This window comes from Megascapheus bottae, chromosome 13, assembly GCF_031878675.1.
Source record: "Megascapheus bottae isolate mThoBot1 chromosome 13, mThoBot2.hap1, whole genome shotgun sequence".
NCBI classification, from domain to species: Eukaryota; Metazoa; Chordata; class Mammalia; order Rodentia; family Geomyidae; genus Megascapheus; species Megascapheus bottae.
In genome coordinates, this window is record NC_143521.1 from 52,586,129 (window position 1) to 52,606,982 (window position 20,854).

Genomic DNA, 20,854 nt, shown 5'->3' on the forward strand with positions numbered 1-20,854 from the left:
TGTAGCTTTTCCATTTTACAGTTTAGGAAACTGAAACTAGCAAGATTTAGCAACTTGCTACAAATATAGGTAAATATATAGCAGAGGTAGACATATTGCCAGGTTACCCTAAGTTTCAAACTTTTGGGATGTAACCTTTGAGAGTAGAAACACAGCATGTTTAAGAATGTCTCAAAAGGCTTCTACCTTTTTTATTTCCTTTTTTTCTCTTTTGTCAGTCATAGGACTTGAGCTCAGGGACTGGGAACTGTCCTATCGCTTTTTATTTGCTCAAGGCTAGTGTTCCACCGCTTTGAACCGCAGTTGCACGTCCAGGTTTTGGGTGGTTAATTGGAGCTAAGAGTCTCAAGAACTTCCTTACCCAGGCCTGGCTTCAAACAATATCCTCAGACCTTAGCCTTTCGAGTAGCTAGGATTACAGGTGTGAGCCACCAGAGCCCAGCAAGAACTTGATAGTTTTACATTAGAACTGGACAATCTGACTCCCAGGCCATGCCTCTTTCACCCTTAATCTTTGTCTCTTTATAACTCAGAAGAGATCAAGTTTAAGGCTAAATGTATGCATTTCACAGAAATTGTTCTATTTCTTTCTTGTGTTCTTTGCTCAGGGTGGAATGATATATGAGCTCACATGTCTAGCTCTGGGAAGGGATGAGGGGAGGGAGGGAGTAAGTGAGCTGGAAGGATGCTTCTTAGCTGAACTTGGGGTCCTGGGAATTGAACTTGTGCCACTGGCAGTACTCCTGAGGCTGTTCAGATGAGCAAGGGTTATGTCATTTGCTTTCCCTCCTGAAATGTACCACAGGACGCCTGATCTTAAAATCATTCTCATTGAAGAATCTATTCCTTTGTGGAACAAATGTGTTATCTGAAACCTTTAATGGTTTTATGAGAAACAAAGTGAACTCAGAAGCCTGGGTGGCCAGAGTTTGTCTGTGGGTTGTTTTCACTCCCTTTCTGTTAACCATGTAAGATCAACACGAGACTGAGAGTCAAATCGAGCACTCTTTGACTTTGCCCCATCTATCCCTTTGGCTGACGTGAAGATATAACCCATTTCTTTGGAGAAATGTTAGAAGATTCCAGTTGATTAGTGTGTTAGAAGGTGAATGACAGTTTCTTTCTCCTCCTCTTCTTCCTCCTCCTCTTCCCCCTTCCTTTCCTTTTCCTCCTGTTTTTCTTTTCCCTTCCAATCTTTAGATTCCTGAGATGATTAACCGGTACTTGAAGGGCATTCAAAACGAAATGGTTAAATAGGATCAGTAAATTTCCCTTTGTTTTCCTGCCCTCTTAAACTCAAGGATTCTGGGCAGAGTTGGGAATTTGTTCTACGTTACGTGCAAGGGCCTTACATCCTTAACCTTCTATGATAACCCCATGAGTAGTAGAAATTAAATTTATAAATATTTTCACTTTTTCCACCATCTCTAAAATATATAATTTTCTTTTTTCTTTTTTTCTCTTCCCAGCTCTTAAAATGATGACAATATAGAATCTTCTCCCTTTCCTCTAACAGAATTTATTTATTCATTCATTTACCATGTATATGGTTTGTCTCACTGGCTATGGTAAGACCTAAGGCAGCATCCTCACATAGTCTCAAACAGGTCTTAAGTGACAACAATAAATCTAAAGGTATTCTTCCTTTTAATATACTGTGCCAGGGAGATGCACTGAGACGAACCAGAAGAGAAATAGCATCTTCTAGATAAAGGGAGCCAATGAGATCTCCAGAGGTGATGATTTAAGTTACCCGAAGAATGAGTAGATGTGCTAAGGGTGTGTTGGGAGGGACTGATTTGCTTAGCAATAAAAATAAATGTGCTTTTCCCTAGACCCCAGTGTAGTATGCTTTCTTTCCTTGTTTCTAACTTCTTCCATCTGGGAAAACATTCCCTAAATATATTCGTGTGTCTTGAATTGTACTAAACGTACTATTCTAAAATTTTCTTCTCAAAGTTGGTCCTGAGTGATGGGAACTTAGACAATGCCATAGTCCTTCTATAATGAAATGTCCGACTAAGGCAGATACTTGAATTCATTTACTTCTGAGCTGTTGCATTTCTATGTCTGTCATCTCCAACCCAATCATGACCGACATCTCTAACTTCATTGTTGCAAGCTGTCTAAGATCTTTTCCACTGAAAGTACCATGAGGTGTTCAGGGACTTGGGCTCTTGTCATGAAGAAAAGCTATGATTGTGGCTGCAGCTTTCATTTGGTAGGAAGCTAAGAGTGTGGCTCATCTCTGAATTGAGGCAAAGAAACAACAGACCAGAAGTTGTGCTAATGCTGGAGAGAGCCCAGCAAGTCAGTGGACAAGACCAGGATTTCAGAGACCTAGCAATTTCAGTGATAATAGCAATGTCTGGGCGTTTCTTTAGCTGCCCTGAACAGCGCAGGATCCGTCTCCACAGAGCTTTCTCAATGGAGAGTTCTTCACTGGGCTTGGTTCTTGATTGGCTGTAGATCCACTGGACTACTGAGTGGTAAAATCAAGTCAAAGGAAAAGAGCCCGACCTTTAGCTGGGGGAGGCTGGAGGAGAGAAGGACGGGCCACAACTCAGGTTAGAAGACAGCCTCTGGCCTCCTTTGTTCTTCCTCCCGCAGCTGATTGACTAGGTCAGGGGGAGAAGAAAATGTGGGTCACCTCTCACACTGAGGACACCCATGTGCTCAGCAGAGAGTAAAATTCTGTCATACTTAATCCATCAGGCAACTGGTGTTTTGAAAAGTAAATAGTATTTCCAGAATCAAAGTCTACTAGGTTGCACGGCACACTGTGCCTTGCAATTCATGTATACCCAGAATCTCAGAGCGTGGTCACATGTGGACATGTCTTTACAGGTATAACTAGTTAAAGTTACAGTGGGACCCCTGTGTAATTAAAAGAAGAAAGAAGTAGATGAGGGTTAGAGAGGAGAAAGTAAGCAGAGGATGAAGCAAGGAGAAGAAGGAGAAAGAATGGAAGACCAGTGGAGACAATAAGGAGGAGAGGAAGACTAAAGAGACCCACGTAGACAGGTGCAACCAGAAGTGCAATGACTGACATGAGAAGGGACTGGCATGATACATTTGGAAGCAAGGGATATAAAGAAGTTCCAGCACTTCCCAGAGTTGGGGAAAGAACATGAACGGATTCTTCCTCAAAGATCTCAAAAGGAATTAACTCTGCTAACATTTTGATCCCACATTTCTAAATTCTGCAACTGTGAGGGAGTACCTTTCTCCGACTGAAGCCCTCACTGTGTAATAATTTGCTCTAGTAGACTTTTATGTACTTACTGATGAGAGGGTATCTGAAACCAGTGCTGTTATTCAGGCAGCATGACCCACTGCAGGCACCAGTGTGACTCCATACCTCACAGCTCTCTCTACTCTAAATGCCTTGTGGGTAGAGATCAGATTTTACTTACCACCCTGTCCCTAGATCCTGGCAACCAGGTGGCACTCAGCAAATTATGAGAAAAATGAGTGAATCAATGAATGGATGAATACTTCTTGGCTAAAATCATCTTCCCAAAGCCTCGGAAAGCACAAGTTCCCATCATCTTTATTTGTCCCACTGATGTTATTCAGAGTCTAGGCCAGGAGTTGTGCAAGGGCTTGGAAACAGAGGGTTGAAAACAATTAAAAGGATGGGATTTTTGCTTTCTTGAAACTTCTTTCTGAAGAAAGGGCAGAGGAAGGGGCTGCATAAACTAGGAGGGAAATATATATGCTATCAATCACTTTGGACAGTGACATATGCCTGCAAGAAAACAAAGCAGAATGGATGGAGTCACCTTATTAGGCGGTATTAAGGCCTTTGCCTCAGAGATGATAATCAAGTAAGATTTAACTAGCATAGAACACACAGGTCTGTAGAATGTGAAAAACAAGCCCTTAAGCCAGGGCACTAACCCCCCATAAGATGATTAGAAAAAAGAAAGAAAGCTCAAGAACAAGACACCAGGGTCTGGGGAATGTAGAATGAAGTCACTCAGCAAGACAATTAGTTTTGTTCTTCATTGTCTGAAGCCAGAACAATTTCAAGTCATAGGAGAGCAGTTTCCATGTTTCTGCTCTTTGGAACATGGCTTTAATTCAAATTATATTAGATGTTTGTGGCTAACAAAGAGATCCCTGTGCTCAGTCAAATCCAGCCTCAGCAATGGAGCCATGCTGTCACCAAGGCCAAAGAAAGTAATCTTACATTTTCTTCTTATTCAATCACAAGGATCCTGAATGACCTTCCCTGGAAGCCAAGGTCATCACTTGGTAGCCGATGCCTGCCCTTGGCTTAAAGCTTTATTTTCTTTGTGTTCTAAGGGGTGGAATGGAGGCAAATCCAAGCTGACTTTTGGAATTCATGTCTCTGACGTTAGCCATGTGGTATTGTACACCTTATTCAGCCATTCTCCATCCTGTGGTTTTCTGGCAGAAATAGGAAAACTGACTTCTTGTTCCCAAACTGTCTTGCTCATCCTTAATTATTTTTAATTTTTTTGCTCTTTTTTTCATTTTCTTGAAATTATCTGTGTCTCTAATTGCTTCTGTGTGGCCAAAATGTTCCTTGATTAGAACACTATAGAAAATAGTGTTTGCTTTATTAAGTAGCATTTCTAAAGGGATTCTGTGATCTTTGGCGTCCTGTGTTCCTTTTCTTTCTTTTTCCTCTCTCTTTGAGTTTTAATTTGTTGCAATGTATAATCATTAGCTTCTGTGCTGGAATTGCTCTCCAAGCTTAGACGGCCGTGTATTATAATTCCCTTTATTATGTTGGAATCACTTTTAGCCCTCAGTTAAGATGGCTGGACAAGAAGCAGATGAAACAAAATTCGAAATTAGCGTCTATTCTGCACTGGGTGTTGGTCCTGCAGCAGGATTCCTTGCACTTGCTCACAGTGTGTATGGGGGGGGGTAGAAAGGAAAGTGATTATACACATTTTGTAAACCTAACTCACATTTTACAACCATCACCCATATTTTACATATGACGAAATGGACTCTCCTTCACAGAGATACAAAAAGACCTATATTCAAGGTCATCCATGCAGCATAGGTCAAAGCTACAAAGCCAATCAGGCTTCTGAAAATCTATCTCTCTACCTATCATCATCTTCTTGCAGTGGTACAATTTTCTGACATGTAAGCAAAAGGGGAAAGGGAAAGCTGGTACAAAGCAAATAACGTCCAGTGAAATGTTTTAGTGAGTTTACACTATTGAGAACTAACGCCTCTTCTCTAAGTGGAGGGAAAGTAGTTCTATTTTCACTTAGTACAGACAATGCTAGCATAGTAGAATTCAGGCCTATACCATAATATTAGTCAAGGCTCTTCAGGAAACAGAACTAATAGAAGGTAGGTAATAGAAAGGGTTGGCTCAAGCTACTGTGGAGGCAGATAATCCCTAAGATTTACAGGTAGAGCTGGCAAGCTGGAGTCTCAGAAGAGCCAGATGCCAGGGAACCAGAGGAACCAATGCTGTTGGTTTTGTTGTATGTAAATGGTCAGTCTCACTCACCTTGGAGACAATCTGCTTTGTACAGGTGTATACGAGCAAGCTTAGATTTCTGTCCCTTTTGTTTATTGCCCCATCATCAATTCCTTGCGCAATGGGTAGCTAATTGAAGATGTTTAATACATATTGGTCGAGTGGAAAATCATGGATCACAGCCACCAATCCATCACACAAGACACCTGAGTTGAAACCTATTTGACTATCTCACACCTTTGGAGGTGATGAGAGGAAAAAATCTTTTCTGGTTCTTGGTGGAAATGTGTCTTCACTTCAGTCCTGAACTATTTGATTGCAGGAAGAAGTTGAGGGTATAGGCAGGTTCTATCAGCAAACAATAGATCCAGGAAGATGGAGTTTTCTGGCAGAATAACTTTGAAACAATCCATTAAATCTTTCTTGAAGTTTGTAGACAGGGACATTGAGGCTCAGGCCTCTGCTTAGAATTACTAAAATGGATCCAGCAAAGAAATATCTGGGACAAAATTTGAACCCAGCAAAGAAATATCTGGGACTAAATTTGAACCCAGTTTCATCTGAGGAAATGGAAGGGGGAGAAATATGGATGTTGGTAGGCAACCATGATTTCCTAAATTTCCTATATATTTTTTTTGGCCTTGCAAGTTGTGATGTTAGCTGACAAAGAAGCAAATTAAAAGAAATTGCTTTCTGGCATGCACATTAGCTGGAACTACATATAAATGTAGAGTTGATAGGTGTGCAAGAGAGGATTTCCTACCTCCCATGGTAGTGAATGCTCACATCTGTGCTCTTGCTCTCTGACGACGGGCCCTGGGTAGGACACAGGGCCTCAGTAAACATCGAAGTTCTATGGTCCTCAAAGAATTTCCAGTATAAGTCTCGAGGTAGACAGAGAACAGAGAAATGTACCATTGTTTTTGTGCCCATCCTCAGTCTTGAATTCAGAGGCTGGGCACTGTCCCTGAGCTTTTGTGCCCTAGTCACTGCACTCCCTCTTTTGTGCCACTGCTCCATTTATAGTAACGATTTGGTGGCTAAATGGATAGAAGAGTCTCATAGACTTTACCTCCCTGGGCTGGCTTGGAAATATGATTCTTAGATCTCAGCCTCCTGAGTAGCCAGACAGGCATGAGTCACTAACACCTAGCTGAACCAACATATTTTTTAATATAATGGAGGGAGTGGTATACTATCAGTGTCAGTATTGGGCCAACTAGACCAGGATTCTGCTAATTGGATTATACACTTTCTGAGAGTTGACTCTCTCTTCTGGGTGTGTTTTATGGCCATACCACATGGGTAACCAGAAGAACAGTGATGGATAAAAGTTTAGGAGTGCTTTCTGTATATAGGCACTGTGGTGAACGTTTTAATCTATCATGATATTGAATCTTCCTAACAACACTTTGAGGTAGTAACCCTTAGTGTTCCCATCTCTACAGATAAAAGAAATGAGAATAACTTGCCCAAAGTTATAGAGCAGAGAATGGATGGTCCTGAGACTCAGCCCATCTGGTTGCAAATTGGGCAGGCTCGACTGTAGGAGGCACTGCTGATGTTATTATTTGATATCCACAGCAGCACTGGCTTTGAATCCTTCTCTACCACCAAGTGTTAGGTCTCTTTATTATGTGTTTACTTGGTTCTTGTCACTGGTCCATGCATTATCTAATTGAATTCCTACAGTGAAGGGTGAAGTATTGCCATGTCCATTTTATAACTGATGCAGCAGAGACACAAAGAGCTGGAATAATTTGCCTGGAATGATATAACGCTGAACTAGGATACTGGGCTTTTGATACAATTAGAGTCATTCAATCCTGTATGCATTTTTCTGTCTTGCTTTTCTAAAGTTAGCATGCATGTTAATCCAAGGTTCATGTTATACATTCATAGATGAGAATTCCATATTTTCCATTGCTCAGGGTGATCCATTATGTGGAGATAGAACATTTTTTAAGTCAGTGGAATGATTCTAGGTCTGGATTGTTTTCATGTATTTTCTATAGTGAATAATGAAGTTAAAAACAATAATGAAGTTGAAACTGCATATTTATATATATTTATTGCCTTTTATTGTGTTTTCCCACTGTCTTCCCTATCTTTATCTCTCTGTTTCTGTGTCTGTCTCTCTGTCTCTTTCTGCCTCTGTCTCAATCTCTCTTACACACACACACACACACACACACACACAGCTGTTAAGTTTGACAAATTCCATACCCAGATTATACAGGTTTGAACACAGACCTTGAGAAAATTAAGTAGCCTTTCTGAGCTTCATTTATTTCTCATCTGTAAAATTAGGCTAATAAGAACACCCTGATAATGTTGCTTGAAACCTTGAAATAGAGCATGCCCAGCACTCAGACATACAATATCCTTGTATAAGCAACGGAAACACAAAGAACAACCCAGCAAGATAAAAATCTTCACCCATGGAGTTTACAGTATAGTTGCTAAGACACAAAAATGTAATAACTGTTGATAATAAAATAAAATGGAATGACCACAGGGGTAGTCACCATAGGGTTCACAGTCATTTAAAATATTTAAAGAATAAAATATTACAGTCCAAAAGCCAGAAACTTTACTTGATAATGGGAGGCCTGAGTGGCTTCCAGAGGCAGAGCAGACTCACAGGGAAGCCTTGAAGAGTGAGAAAGGATGACTGGAAAAGAGGAGGAACGCAGGGTGGTAAGAACAGAGTGATTGAAGAGCTGGAAGAGATAAGTCTATAGGCTTCAAAGACTTGGGAAGTAACGGGTGTGGATTTGTTTGGGGAGGGGGCTTTGGCCAGGCCCTGTTGCCTGAGACCCTAGTAAGAAGCAGCAGGATCTATGAATCTGTTTTCCTTTTTCCGCTTCTTCAGCAACACATAATTATTCAATAAACAAAACATTTGACTCAGACATTTGTACAAAATGGCTTAGTATCATTTTCCTTTTTCTTGATTTACAAGTAGTAAGGTATCTGTTCATGACTTTTGGTTTCTTGGCATTGGAATACATAGACTTTGCTCTTTTATACTATACTAGTTTGTTGTTGTTGCTTTAGTTATTTAGCTGGATATTATTCCAGTCCCACCTTGCTACTTATACTGCAACATTGCATATGACAGTTTTTTTTGCCATCTGAAACCTTTATTTTTTGAGGTATTCAAAGGGATATTCTGTTTCTCCTTGATGTATTTACGCATTTCTTCTCTTGATGTGTTTACAAGTTTCTCCTCCCTCTATTCTAAGGTCAGAAAGTTCTATATCCTGTTTTCTTCTAGCAGTTTGGAAGTTGTGGTTTTCTTTATTTATATGTTAATTCGTCTGGAACTTATATTTGATCATGTGAGATATAATCTTTTTTTCCATATGAAAAGCTAATTGTCCCAACTCTACTAATCAGACAACTTACTATCAAATAAGTATCGTCAGTAGATGTTCTCTTACACATTTATTTCCACTAGAGCTCCTGTTTCCCTTCTTTGTATTGTCAGGCCACATTATATCCCTGATATCATAAATATTCTCTTGTGTTACTATAAACCAGTACAAACATTATGTTTGAAGGTTTCTGTTCTCTTTCCATTGACCATATAGTTGCTTGTATAATTTCTCCACTGTAGGATAAGCACATTGTTCTTGGGTTTTTTGGTGTTGGTTTTTTTTTCCTTTTATGAATGCTCCTGTGGTGAATAATTTTACAGCGAAAGCATTTACATATTTTTGGATTATGTCCTTTGGATGGATTCCCAGAAATAGAATTACTGAATCAAAGGGCATGAATATTCTTAATACTTTTAATTCGTGGCATGTATTTATTTTAAAAATTAAAATGAATAAAGATTCTGGTAAGTTCTTGCTGTTTTATTATGTAGTTGTAGTTGCCTGAGTTCTACAAAGCCTGGATCTGGGCACAGTTGCCCAGAGGAAGATTACTGTGGTCTCCTCTATAGATTTACCTTTGCTTATCTGATACTTTTTTCTCCCTTCTTTCATGATAGTAGGATTTGATTTCAGCATCTCGCATTTGCTAGGTAAGCACCCTTATAGCTGAACCTCTCCTCTACCCCTTTTTGCTTTGTAGGAGATACTTTCAGAAAGGATTGCACACATTTTTTTTTGCCAGTCTCAGAATGTGAGTCTCCTAGGGACAGGAGTTTGGCCTAGTGGTAGAATGCTTGCCTAGCATGCACGAAGACCTGAGTTCAATTCCTCAGTACCACATACATAGAAAAATCCAGAAGTGGTGCTGTGGCTCAAGTGGTAGAGCGCTAGCCTTGAGAAAGTCCAAGGACAATGCTCAGGCCCTGAGCTCAAACACAGGACTGGGCAAAAAAAAAAAAAGAATGTGATTCTCCTATTTATGTCTACTGCATAGCTGGAATTACAGACATACAGCACCACAGCTAGTTTATTTTGTTCTTTTCTGCGTGTATTGTTCTGCCTGTTTGGTGGGTTTATTATTTTTTTTTTTGAGATAATGACTTATTAAGTAGCTACCTTTTGCTCCATGTAAGCCAGAAAGTAGTGCTCCCAATAAACACAACTTTCTAATAGGTAAGGAGACAATAAACAACTGAAAAAACCGAGGGTTTATTATGTCTGGAGGAAAGCACGGCCTGGGGTGAAAGCCAGTTGTCTTCTGTAGATCAGATGATCTAAAGTGGCATGACACTGAGATTTGAATATGTCACCATAGAAGAAATTCATCCACAGAGGCAAAGTGATGGCGGGTTTCAGGTACTCTTTGGCAGATCACAGTGTACTCTGGAACACAGGAACTCAGGGCTGCAGTTCTGCTGAGAGGAGGCAGCTGAGAACAGGCCTACGAGCCTGTCTGGACCACTCGACATGCTTGACCACAGCAGGAAATATATCTACTGGCTCTTGTTATGCCAGTTGCCAGGGGCTCACACTTGTTATCCTAGCTATTCAGGAAGCTGAGATCTGAAGAACATTGTAGTGCAGATTAACCCCAGGCAGACAAAGCTACCTGACTCTTAGCTCTCACTAACTAGCAAAAGGTTGGAAGTGGAACTGTGGAACTGTGGCTCAAGTGCTACTGTGTCAGCTTTTTTTTTTTGCCAGTCCTGGGCTTGAGCTCAGGGCCTGAGCACTGTCCTTGGACTTTCTCAAGGCTAGAGCTCTACCACTTGAGCCTCGGCACCACTTCTGGCTTTTTTCTATGTATGTGGTACCGAGGAATCGAACCCGGGTCTTCATGCATGCTAGGCAAGCACTTTAACCACTAGGCCAAACTCCCGGCCCCCTGTGTCAGCTTTGAGTAGAAAACAAAACAAAACAAGTGAGTGCAAGGTCTTGAGTTCAAGTTCCAGTATTATCAGTATTTTTTTAAGGTTTCCAAGGGGAAAGTGAGCTTGACATCACTGAGATGGAAAGTTGTGGGGTGGAAGGAGGGGAGGGGAGGGGACAGGGGCAGGGAATAAGGAATTGAGGTTGTGAGGGTTCAGATAAGGAAGACCTGGCCTTGGCCACATTAAATCTGGGATCCATCTTTTAGTTAACAGTGGGTAGTTAACTGGTATTGGAATAGGCAGGCTACTAGAACTACAGGTCTGGAGAGGTTGGGAAATCTAACAAAGACTTAGTGTCTTTGGATCCTTAGAATGGAATATGAGCAGACATGTAAACAGAGAGGGGCATGGGAAGGACCTACCTTCTTCAGATGTTGTTGTGTTTCTCTCATTTGTATTCGTGAATTGAAACCTTTTCCTGTTTTTCTCAAGTAGCAAGAAGAAAATACTAGACATTTTAGCCATGACTTTTCTAAAGTTTCAAACCAGACCCTGTCCATTGAGTTTTGTTTTTTCAGTCATGACTTGAGGAACTACTTTTGTCATTTGATCACCCGTGCATGTTTAGATGGGTGTCTCAGAGAAACAAGCACTAGTATGTGTAATATTTTTGCTCCCCAGAAATGTTCTCTTGTCTTCTATGTTTATGTTGGAGCAGAAAATGTGTTGTTGTGATTTTAGGGTAAGAATTTCTCAAGATATGTGGGTTTCTGGCTTATCACAAGGCCCTGCCCCTCGGGACCCTCTCCCACGTCAGAGAATGGTGGCGTGGTACTCCTTAAATACACAGAATTGTCACCAAGCAATCCTGTGCAGCTGTGGTAGTAGTTCCTTATGTAATTTGAAAGGTGGCTGCGATGGGTTCATTCCTGTGGACATTATTTTTGATGTATTAGAGAGTTTGCGTCTCCACGTTTGAGTATAAAATGGGAAGTTTAATTATATAGAAAAGGCTATTCTCTTTCATTCTTTTTCCCTCCCTCCCTCTTGTCCCTCCCTCCCTCCCTCCCTTCCTTCCTTCTTTCCTTCCTTTTGTGCTTGTCCTGGGGCTTGAACCCAGGGCCTGGTCTCTGAGCTTTTCTACTCAAGGCTATCACACTACCACTTCAGCCACAGGTCCAGCTTTGCTCCTTGCCTCCATTATTTGGTAATTAATTGGAGATAAGAGTCTTTTATGGACTTTCCTGCTCAGGCTGGATTTGAACTGTGATCCTTAGATGTCAGTATCCTGAGTAGGTAGCTAAGCTACACTGATGCCTGGCAAAAAGACAATTTTCTCCTACCAGACTACTATAGATTAGAAGAGTCAGTGAGTAAAATTGTGTTCATTGAAACAAAAGCTCAGCAATCAGGGAAATTCAAATGTACAAATTCCACTTACTGTCTGGGAAATTGACTATATTAATTTATCTTCTTAGACTATAGTTTCTCCATTTAAATTGTTATTTTTTTAAAGTACTGACCTGAGAGGGATGCCCTGAGGACTAGAAAACAATCCATAATAAATGTAAATAAGTTATTATTGTTGCAAGCCTGCATGAGTTAGCTGTTGTGTATGCAAATAAACAAGATAGGTATTATAAAGCTGATAGGAATTCACATTTAAAGAAGACAAATTATTATTTCATTACAACTGTGATAAGTCTAGTAGCCAACAATTCCACTGTAAAGCCATAAACTTATATAAATTTTCATCATTACTTTTTTAGATGATCCTAAATAAGGTTTCATTTTGGAATTAATTAATGGTTTTATGAGCTAAACTTGGAACTGGAAGCAAGTGAATTTCTAGGTTTTGGGGAACACAGACATGATATATCTTTTGCTAAAGAGTCATATTTGCCAGATGCCATGTCTTGTCTTTCTGCAGTTTTAATCTCATTCTTTCCCAGGGCAGCCTGCATTTGCTCTATGGAGTTAAATATAGTAAACACTTTCTATAAGAAAATCCCTGACTTGTGAGTGAAACTCTGATCTGTTCTGTCAAGAAACACAATTTACTGTCTTAGAATCATGCTGCTTGAGAGTTTTACTGTTAAGATGGTAACTAATGTCTACCATTATATAAAATACAGTTTAGCTGAGAATTAACAAAATGATAGGCAGGTGATTTGCAATGAAAAATCCAGTCCATAAGGTTTCCTTTTTTATTTCTAAGAAATCCCATAAAGTTAAATTAGAAAAAGAGGGAAATTCAGAATTCTCAGCCTGAGTCCATTTGGTGTCTTCCGAGCTGGTGAAATCAGATGCTCCAAGATTATTGTTTTGATTTCTGTCTCCATGATGAATTCCACTGGTGTGGTGGGAAGCTTTACTTTTGACTGTCAGTTCAGGAGGGGAGTCCCAAATATTCAGTAGACCTAGCATCCATTAGATGTTGAGACAACCAAAGCAGCTCTTTTGAAGGATATTGCTTAAGGTAAAGGTGCATCACTGTGCAGTGAACTGCAGTCCCTGAATTTGAACTCTTTCTCTGCAGCTCATAGGTAGGCAGCCTTAGACAAATGCTTTCACTTCCCTGAGGCTTAGTTTTCTTAGCTCTAAAGTGGGGTTGATAACAATTTATAGTACAGGGTCATTGTGAGGTTTTAAAGAGTTATGAGGTGAAAAGCTCAGAGCAGCTGCTGGCATATCATTATTGCTCTACATGTAACTACTATTATTAAATGTGGCTTGATTAAAAATAATCATGGCTTAACATAAGATTCCCAGGATTGGGAAAATGTTGGTTAGAGATTAAAGAAGCAAAAAAAAAAATGTGATTCGGGAAAAAAATAAGTTCCTCATTGTGAGGGGACTTTATGAAAAGGAAGGGCAGAGAGAGTAGAGAACTGGGATCTTTTCATTTCCTGTCTCACTCAGCAGCCCACGAAATTTAAGAAAACACAAGTGTGGCCACATGTATCTCTCCACAGTCATTTGAGAAATATTCAGACTGCCTTCAGTGTTTTCCAAGATCTTCCAGTATCTTACATGTGTAAAACACGAGTGACTGAAATGAGGTTATAGTAGAAATGAGCAGGGTTTTTCCCTCCCTCCCTCCTTCCCTCCCTCCCTCTTTCTCTCCCTCCTTCTCTCCCACCCCCCTCTGTATATGGGGAAGTAGTGTTACAACACATAGCTATTTTCTGGATACTGAAGTGAATCACTACACTACCTACTACCCTGCTTCACAGACCCTTTCTTCACACTCCTTACTTGGACCTGTTTAAAGTTTATTTCAATAAATATTTAAAACAACCCCCCAACATTTTGAAGGAGTAGATGCTTTAAGTATGGCTCGTCCTTCAAAGGGGGTGTCTATGCATCATGTGACACGTGGTTTCCATGGTAATTTCTCATTATTGTTGAATTGAAAAATAATTACTCTGGCAAAAATCCCACGTAACTTGTCAGTGCTTAAGTTAAAGATGCTGTAGGGTGAACATAGGGGGCCCAGCTAGCACTAAAATTCAGCTTTTGGTGGAGGGGGGGACAAGGTTAGGGACAGAAGAAAATTGGGGACACAAGTACAATGCTTCGGTGTGTTTCAAACTATAATTAATACTCTCTTCCTCTATTTGATGTGACTGTTATCTGTCATCCTGATTTCTGATTTGGCTGTCAGGAGAATTTGGGCTTACCTATGAGATGAGTAAAAGACAAAGGGGTGTTTTTATTGTTGTTGTTTGTTTATCTGTTATAATCATAGAGTTATACACAGGGGATAATTTAGAAGAGAGATGCTTCATGGTATCTTGACCTAATTAAAGTAGGTGTGCATTGTCTGCAACATGGTCCCTGCCTGGGTATAGGTTGAGTTAATCTTATTTTTATTTACCTAGAGGTGACTGTATGTTGTTGTTACTTTGCAGTGTGGAAAAAAGAATCTACTTAAAAAAAGCCTTATTAATATTCACTGGATTTTGACTGGTTATGGTTCAGATGTGAGAGAACAGCCAGAATGGAAAGTTCCTGCCTGCTAGGGAATGATATGCTTTGTATCCAAAACCCTGTGGCATGCTGGACTTGCACATGAATTTGGGTGCTAGTACTTAGATAACCTGTTTATGAAATCATTGTCAGTGACCATGAAGAATCTGGACTTACTTTCTTGTGCCAAGGGTCAAGAAATAAGCCATCATTTGGTTAACGAAGCCCCTGACACATAGTTTGTCTCTAAGAAAATGATAGGCAAAGATTTACTTATTACCATTACTGTTATGATTAATTATTATCATGTATTGTTTTATCTTCACTGAACTAGAAACTTCTCCTTTTCCCAACAGCATGGATCCATGCTGCAATTATCTCTCTGCATTCCATATGGAAACACATCGCTTACAGAAATCCTTTTTTTTTTTTTTAAATAAAGAAATCTAAGTTCTTACACATGGAGGAACCAGAAGTACAGAGAATCACATTCCCTGTAGCTAGGCTCCGGCCACTTTAGATACATGGATGAAAGACATTTTTACACAAATGCACATATAGATACTGCAGCGGTTCTTGTCATGGCACTGTCATAATAACTTTTTAAAAAGAAAAACCTAGAAACTAGAGAATACTGGTTGCAAAATAAGGAAAGAAAATTCATTCTCTTCATTAGTGTATTAGCATGTAACTTAAGTAAGAAAAGAAATGAGGAAAGAAAATTCATTCTCTTCATTAGTGTATTAGCATGTGGCTTAGGTAAGAAAAGAAGGGGCCCCAATATAGTAAATGCATAACTAAAAACCATGTTGGGGGCTGCAGGTTTCATTCAGTGACCAAGTGCCTTATATGACCCTAGACTAATTCCCAACACCCCAAAAGTCTAATTAAACTGAATAAATATTGAATGAAACTATCATGTTTAAAGAAGGGGATATAAGGTATAGTACCATCTAAATAAAATATTAGAAACAAAATAAGCTTGCATGTAAGTGGAATTGCTAGGCTAAGAAGCGCTATTTAAGTGGGGACCAAGACATGATAAAGAGCTATTTAAGTTTTCTGGGAGTTGCTAATAGAGGTCTTGGGGAAGGGAAAAATATGTGACATAAGCTATGTGGATCCAAGACATTTTATACATTTGAATGCCCTTTGAAAATGAAAATAAGGTGTCACTACAATAATTGTTAGTGCTGGGTAATGGGCCCTGAGTTTTCATCATACTCTCTTTTGTTCTCTGTCTTTGAAAGTGAGTGAAGCAAAACTTGACTTGTTGAACCAGTGGCCAATCAAAGAACTGCAGAATTTTATGTGAAGCATTTCTTTTTTGGTTTCCTTTCTTTACACCTAGCTGAGAAGAGGGGTGGGCACACTCTGCAGTACATACAGCACATATTATAACAGGGAAACCTGAAGGGACATGCTCTTCTTCCATTGTCCTCAACCCATGGGACAGCGGAGTAGCTAAGAGCTAAATATCTACCATGCTGGCTTTGCAAGGTCCTGTAGCTATATTTAGTCATCCCTTAATGCCGTAGCCTCTTTATTATGTAAATATATTCTACAAAGTTGTCTAATTAATCCCAGAAATATACTTGGCAGCAGGAGAAAAGCAAGGGGTATTCAAAGATGTTTAGTATCAGAACAAGTGCCTGCAAGAAGCACTTGAGATTGGTAAGCAAATTCCTCAGGTGGAAAATCTTTGAACAAGTGTCAACTATCTGCTTCTCTGCCTCTTGGGGTCTTTTATTCCCCCTTAAATTGTAAAGGTGATGTATAGAGGGGCTACAGTTACATAAGTAAGGTAATGAGTACAATGTTATCTCCTCCTTTGTTTTCTCCTGCTTTCCCTCCCTCTGACCCCTCTCAGCCCCCAAGTTGTAAAGTTTGTTCCCAACATCCTATCTAATAAGTACTGCTATTATATGGTTCCCCCATTTGTCCAACCATTTCTGTGATTTTCCCTTCCTTTCCTCAAATCAGATGACCTTATATAAGACAAAAAGTACCGAAATCAGAAACAGTGACCATGGGGAATAAACCAAAGGAAAAAGAAAGGAAAGACAAAAGAAATAATTGCAAACAGGCAAACAGTATACTATATATATAAAAAAAGAAAAACAAAACAACCACAAGAAATGTTCATTTCCATATCATGGAGATCAATTTGAATGGCATCATTTTATGTGGTCATATGTGCGTAGTTATTCTACTCCTGGGCATTTACTCAAATTTTCACAAACAAGGCCACATTAAAGCTACCGGCATAACTATGTTCTTTGAAGCATTATCTACCATAGCTAAGATACGGAACCAGGTGCCCTCAGTAAGTGAATGGATCAAGAAAATGCAGTATATAGACACAATAGAATTCTATGCTTCCAGGCTAGGAGTTTGACCTAGTGGTAGAGTGCTTGCCCAGCATGCACAAAAACCTGGGTTCGATTTCTCTGTACCACATACATAGAAAAAAAGCCAGAAGTGGTGCTGTGTCTCAAGTGGTAGAGCTCTAGCCTTGAGCAAGCCCAAAGACAGTGCTCAGGCCCTGAGTTCAAGCCCCAGGACTAGCAAAAAAAAAAAAAGGCAAGCCCCCAGAACTCTTATGTTTCCATAAGAATGAATGTCATCATTTAAATTATTTAAATAAATGTCATCAGATAAATTCTCATTTATCTGATCTTTTACTGAGAAACTTATTTTTGAAAATTCAGATTCTCTATGTATAACTTAAGGGTTAAATAAGATAATAATAGCAACTAATATTTGCTGAATAGTGATCCCTACACTGGGTTTTCTCCTTATTCTGAGAGCACATTTGGTTTACTATCCCACTTATCAAGTGAGCAAACATATAAAGAAGTCAGGGGGACTGACAAAGGTCGTGCTAATATTAAGAGCAGAATTCATATATTGAAATCAGTGTAACATAAAGATTAAAAATGAGAATTCTCCATAAGGCTGTTGGCTCTGCCTTTCAGTAGCAATAAGGGTAGTGACAAATAAAATAAGGTTCAATGTTGGACTGGGAGTGTGGCCTAGTGATAGAGTGCTTGCCGAGCATACATGAATTCCTGGATTCGATTCCACTGTATCACATACTCAGAAAAAGCTTGAAGTGGTGCTGTGGCTCAAGTGACAGAGTACTAACCTTGAGCAAAAATTGTTCAAGGACAGTGCCCAGACCCTGAGTTCAAGCCCCAGGACTGGCAAAAAAATAAGGTTCAATGTATGTAAAGTACTTAGAAATACTGGGTTATGAACATCTTTGTGCTAGTGGCTTTAGTATGTCCTTGTTTCTGGATGATTGGGTAAATGCCAAGTAGCTGGATCATAGGTAAGTTCTATATTTAGTCTTTTGAGGAACTGCCATACTGCTCTCCATAGTAGTTGAACGAGTTTGCACTCCCACTAGCAGTGTAGTAGTGATCTCTCCTGGCCACATCCCCTCCAGCATCTGTTGTTATTAGTTTTCTTGATCATGGCCTTTCTAACTGGAGTGAGGTGGAATCTTAGAGTTGTTTTGATTTGCATTTCTTTTATGACCAGAGATGTTGAGCATTTCTACATGTGTCTATAGGCCATTTTTGTTTCTTCTTCAGAGAAGACTCTCTTTAAGTCTTCTAAGTCTTTGGCCCATCTTTTGATGGGATGGTTGTTTCTTTGGAGATTAGTTTTGGTGTGATTCAATTTTTTGAGCTGTTGATGTATTTTAGATATGAGGCCTTTGAACGAGTAGGAAATCAAACATTACATCTTTTTCTGGGGGAAGTTAATTTATGACTTGTGACCAGAATCAATTATTTCATGATATGTGTGTGTTTGTGTATGCATGTGTATGTGCATGTGTGCTGTTCAGCTGATGTGTCCATCTCCTAGGAAATATCTTATGTCTTGAGATTGTGACTCATTCCATGTTCTGTGGCAGTGAGTTCGAATCAAATGATACCTTTTCTTCTATGCACGTGTCAATCTGTAAGAATGCTCATAGATAATTCTGGAAGCTCATTTGGGCCAGATTCACTCTTTTCTCTGAAGAACATCAGATCATCTTGAGTTACCCTGGCTTTTGCTGTTGATTGCAGGAAAAAAGTAGACACTGAATGCAAACATTGAGTTTATGATTAAGGATCAAGGCAAAATAGTTTGCAGATTTCCATTTGGACATTAAGCTATGGGTTGGCAAACAGATGATGTAGCCAGGTAAATTGATTTAAATAGTTGAAATAATAGGGAAAGTGTGTGTTCTAAAGCAGATTACTGTGTAAAAGTATTTGTTTTCTTTGGCAGGATTGGGTTTTGAACTCAGATCTTCATGCTTGCTGCATGGGTGTTTTATCAGCTGAGCCCCGCATCCAGCCTTAAAACTTATTTTCCATGCAATTCCTTAGAATATAGATCATCTCTCTGCCCTAGATGATAATAGAGGTGGTAGAGAGAAACAGACAACAGAAATTTCCTTCCTGCGTTCTGCACAGTATGTACGTGCTGCACATTTTTGACCTTATTCCTCACAGCGGCTCTGCCAAATGGTTGCTTATGTTTTGTGATTGTTATCTGCCAAGAAAAGGGTTCAGAAAGTAAAATAAGTCACCCAAGGTCACATAGCTGGAAGAAAGCAGCCTTGCTCACTGGGGCAAATGAGGCTGTAACAGTCCTGGGTGTCTCCTGCGGGGAGGCCTGGTGACATGGCTGTCCAGCAAGGCAGAGAGTTTGAAGATAAAAAATTGAGACAAAATGTTTCCATTTAGCTCTTCCTCCAACTCTATGATTTCTACCTTGCCCCTTCCATTTTCTACTTGGGAAGATAGTAGCAGGTTGTTGCACAGAGCAGAGGGGAGGACAGCTTTAGACTGTCCTAAAGACTGAGTTTAAGTCCCGTTTTGCCCATTTGTTGGTTTGGTGTGCCTGACTACGTTATATTTAATACACAGTTTTGGTATAGATAATTGGATAAGCAGTTTCACCCATTTCCTGTATTATTTTATTGAGCGAAACTATGGGCAAGGTCCTTGTTTGAGAGCTGAGAGGTGGAACAGGGAACTACATAAAAATCTGCTTACCAGAAACTTCACTGTATACTGGGAAAAAAAAGGGTAAGGGACTCATCTGTCCTTCAGCTGTGTATGCTGATGATCTACACAGAAGAAGCACTCAATAAAATTTTGTTTTTGAAAGGTGAGCCCAAGAGGATAGATTGCATGTGAAGCACACAGCTGCCCTTGGGTGCTCTTAAAAAAAAAAAAGTCCTCTTTCACGAAGGAAAGCATTGGTCTTTGGTGTGGCTTGTTGGAAGAAAGCCAGGAAAAGAGAGACACAAAAATTCATTTGTCTAAGTTTCATTCTTTCTGTAGGACAGGGAAGCATCCATCTTCCCCGGTTCCTTAATTATTCTTCAAAATGGAAAGCTCATCCTTGAGACCTGTCAGTGACAACAACATAATGTTGTCAACAAGCAGGACAGCTGACAGGCAGGGGAGGGTGGCCCAGGATGTGAGCAAGGCAATCCTTTCTGCCTCACCCATCCGATGGGAATCTGAGAAGCATCTGTGCTCTGATGGACCATCTCTGGAGCTTGAGAATGGGAAGGCAAATGGTGCCACACACAGAGGAAAAGGCTGGGGTTGTTTCTGCATCTAAGTCGTCACCACTCAGCCCAGAGGATTATCAGCGACTCTAACTGCCTGAAGCTCTATCTTTCCCAAATGTTTCCTGGATGAGCAAGAGAAACCACTCAATCCAAGGCAAACAAACACTTCATGCGAATGGCCTGCATTCTGCCCAACTCTTCTACTCTTAATCACTGCTTTAATAATAAGGATGTGGGTGCCTCTCATCTTTGAAGGGTGTTCAAGGACAATCCCCATGTGTGTTGAGAGTTGTCCAGGAAGGTATATATACTTAAGTATGTAGACACACACATGCTTGTGTGTATATATGCATGTGCACGGGGGTAAATTGCACACAAATATGTATGTGTATATGTATTTGTATGCATGTGTAGAAAAAAGAAAGAGGGGAATTACATAAACCAGATAACTCCATAAAGCAATGGCTAAATTTTAAAAGTTTCACACAGTAGAGCTAAGATTGGCCCTTTTTGATTAAATTACTTTAAAAAAATATCTTGTTAACCTAGTTGTAATATTATGTTT

General features: G+C 39.8%; 1 protein-coding gene across 10 annotated transcripts in view; it reads left to right on the top strand.

Moving 5' to 3' along the window:
* Window positions 1-20,854, top strand: part of Ldb2 (LIM domain binding 2) — a 298,062-nt gene that overhangs the window by 96,624 nt on the left and 180,584 nt on the right. The window lies entirely within an intron of this gene.